This window comes from Simochromis diagramma, unplaced genomic scaffold (genome assembly GCF_900408965.1).
Source record: "Simochromis diagramma unplaced genomic scaffold, fSimDia1.1 OVJJ01000802.1, whole genome shotgun sequence".
Lineage (NCBI taxonomy): Eukaryota > Metazoa > Chordata > Actinopteri > Cichliformes > Cichlidae > Simochromis > Simochromis diagramma.
The window spans coordinates 19373988-19377694 of NW_024387492.1; positions in this window are offsets into that span (position 1 = coordinate 19373988).

Sequence of the window (3707 nt, forward strand, 5' to 3'; positions counted from 1 at the left end):
TTTAATGAGTTCTTTTAACCTGCTCTTTTTCCAGGCAGGAATGATTGTATATACACTCACTCCCTTAAATGTTTTAATAGGCAGTTCTACAGTGACTTAACTTGACAAGTCCAAGGCCCATTGACTTATTAGTGATCACTGATCTTAATGGTGATTGACTGCAACTGGTAGTTTCTCTTTGCCATCATTTTGCTTCTACATCATACAACAACTGAACACTAGGAGTCCAGGAAACTCAAGGAGGAGCTCGTTGATGGCCAAAGTGTCAGCAGCTTGCAAAGGGACATTAATGGAGATGTATGTATAGATATGAGACTCTATATACACTTCTGAACCCGTGTGAAGTAGACAAAATCCTTCTGCAAAATTCAAACTTCTGCACATTATTGTGTTTTAATTATTGTTTTTGGCATGAACTGTCACTTAAAAAAAAAAAAAATCACGGGTTAGAAAATGCTCATATTGGTCTGAATAAGCTCTCTGTTGACCACACAGCAGCTGCTTCAGGCTTCATTACCACACAGTGACTCCAGACATTTCCTTTTAGCAGCTGGTATCTGTGGCCAGCTTCACTTTTAGCTTTCAGCTCTCTCGCACTGTATTTAGGTGGCAACCTCTGTATAGCCATCACTCTCGGCATCGGTATTTTCTGCAGCTTAACCAAAGATGAGCTAATCTTGTCTGGCTGGTGTTTTGGCAGGAAACTTGTGATTTAACCATCACACACAGATATGTGTTTGTACTGTTCCTTTGAACATTTTATCTGAGAAGTTAATCAAACACAATAACCAATGAATATTCTTTATATAGTCGGAAAACAAACAATTTCCAAAAAGTCCATGGTAGTATTCTACAAGGTTGTTATTTTTTGTCTTAAAAAAAGAGAGATTTGCTGACTACATGTTTAAACCAAATATTTTAAAATTATATGTGGATTAAAGCACTGGAGGTAATAAAAAGCACTTAAGGCAGAACTTTCCCTTTAATTCCAATTAGCTTAGTAACTGCCCTTTAATAGCTTCCCTAACTTGTTTATAGCAAAGCATGCTATACCATCTAATAGCAAGGTAACCTACAGAGTTACATTATACTCAATATATACACATAGAAAGTACACTATTTAACACATAAAAAAGTCATTTTGGCCACTTGATCAGTGGAAACTGTAAAATGTCTAAACACTAATGTTTATGAAGCTTTTAGTTGCTATGGAGCAACACTGACACATTTGCAGAGACATAACACATTTAGTACACCATTCTGAATTCGTGGTTGCAGCTGTAGAATGGTAGGCCGTGATTGGCCATCACCGCAGGCCATTACTGTAAACTGGCGGACATCATGGCTCAGGAAACCACTCGATGACACCATCCCCTGACTGAAAGCTACAGTCACAAGTAAAACCAACGCATATGGAACCTGTATTCTTTTTAATGGTCAGCAGGGGTCAAGTCCTGTTGTATAGAAGTCTATGAGAAAATAGTCTTTTTCTTTGCTGATTTATGACCTCAGTAAACAGCTTCCTGGTGCATTTATGGTCTCCATTTCCACTTTTAAATCTTATCTATTATAACGTAATGTTATTTTTTCTAATGTCATTGTCCCATTTAGAGTAAAACAGCACTTCGCTAACAAATGAGTAATGTGATTTGGCTACATCCATGTTTTATGCAGAGTTTGTAGTTTCAAGCAACCAGGCATCAAGTTACCCGCCCTTATTTTTGTTTTTAAATGGAAAGCTTGATGACATTATTCATATCAGTCGCTTCATGTCAGCTGAACACAATACCTCAGAAACTGCTGGAAAACTTTTTTTTTTTTTTTCTAAAATGTCGTCTCAGATTCAGCTTCTGTCTGGCTTTAATGTTCTTTTCAGTTTAAAGTCCAAGAACAGACTGGATTGGTCAGCTCACAGAGGGAGTCTGACCAATCCATTCAGTATTTGGGTATTTATACAAGGCTTTACTTTGAAAGGGAGAACACCTGTCAGGAAAATATTGCAACATGCAAATCAAGTGTCCAGTGCTGGGAAGTGATGCAATCATTTGCATTCACAGATGCATCATTCACTCATCATATGTGCACACATGTCAGCAGTCTGTCTGTGAACCCATTAGCTCAAAGTTTTGCATGAATTCTTATAAAACTTTGAAGGAGTGTAGCATGGTGTTCTGGTAGTGGTCATGTTAATCTATGAAAATTTGGCATTCATCCACCAAAATCTTCAAGGTCAACTTAATGATTAATCAGTCAAAACAACAACAAAAATAAGTTGTACAACTTGGAAACTATGATTCCTACAAGTGTGGTGGGTGTTGTCAAAATATAGAGTTAAACTCCTTCAAGGTTTATGGACTGATATGAAGGTCAAAGCCTATGTTTCTCACTGCCATTGTTTGTGTAACATGCAGGCATGTATGGAACACTATGAGTCTAAATATCACATCACTTTATTACGACTTTGTTATGAACACTATGGAAACAGTTATAATCATTTAAATATATAACAATTTGAATACACATACAATGTTTTTGAATGAGTATATTTTTTTAAAGAAAACGAAATTACATGAATTTTTACTAAACTATGAAATGCTTCACATGTACCATATCCACATGTATAAAAATGAAATTATACTGAACATAATTATATTAAAATGGGTTTCAACAGGACAGATAACATAGTCCTACATTTTGCACTTGTTTTTGCTGCACGACAAAAAGTTAAATATATTTAAAAATAAATAAATTAAATAAATACATTATTCCCTTTAAATCAATACTACTACAGAGGTTTGGTGTGCTCTTCCTTAAATTGTGTTTGCTATTCTGAACTAAAGGTACTTATTTTCAGTAGAGGCAGACATATTGAGTGTGTGCAACTATACGACCTGAAGTAAAAACTCTTAACATAAATGTTTATCTGGCTAAAGCCACCAAAGCAATGCCCTTCTCTGTTTAAAGCTACTGCCCCGCAGCTCTGAGGACATTTGAATAACCAAATTTTTTTCTCTGTTGCACTCCAGGAAAATGTATAAAACAGGATGTTTTGATATTTGGTTTTTATGCCTGGAAACTTTTGTGTGTCTGTGTGTGTGTGTGTTGTTTGTACTGAGCTGCATACTGCAAACAAGCTTAGTGACAGCCGGGATTCACTCCCAAAACATCCATTGTCACTGTGCGTGTGTGTGTGTGTGCGTGGGGGGTAGGGGGGGACCAGACGATCCATTGTTATGTGTTTGCTGACATGGTGCATCATCCGCAGGGCTGCTACTGTTGCTTTCCCAGCAGCACAATGAGCAGTCAATGCAGAGATGCTGAGCCCAACACTGCACGGCTTTATTTAGCTGAATGAAACATACACACATTTACACACACACAGCGCAGGGAAAAGTGTGTGTGTGTGTGTGTGTGTGTGTGTGTGTGTGTGTGTGTGTGTGTGTGTGTGTGTGTGTGTGTGTGTGTGTGTGTGTGTGTTGGCATCTCAAAAGAAGACAAGAGTTCAGAAGTTTTTGTAGCAACAGAAATTCTTTTCTTCACTCTGAAAAATTATATTTAGACATAATCCGATGTGGTTTGATAAGAGCAGTCAGTTTTCTTTAAAAACACACACACACACACACACACAGTCAGAATATTAGCTTCTGGAGATGTTTCTGCTTCTGAATTAGCTGCACAGGGTCATCTAAATGCCAAATCTGTAAAAT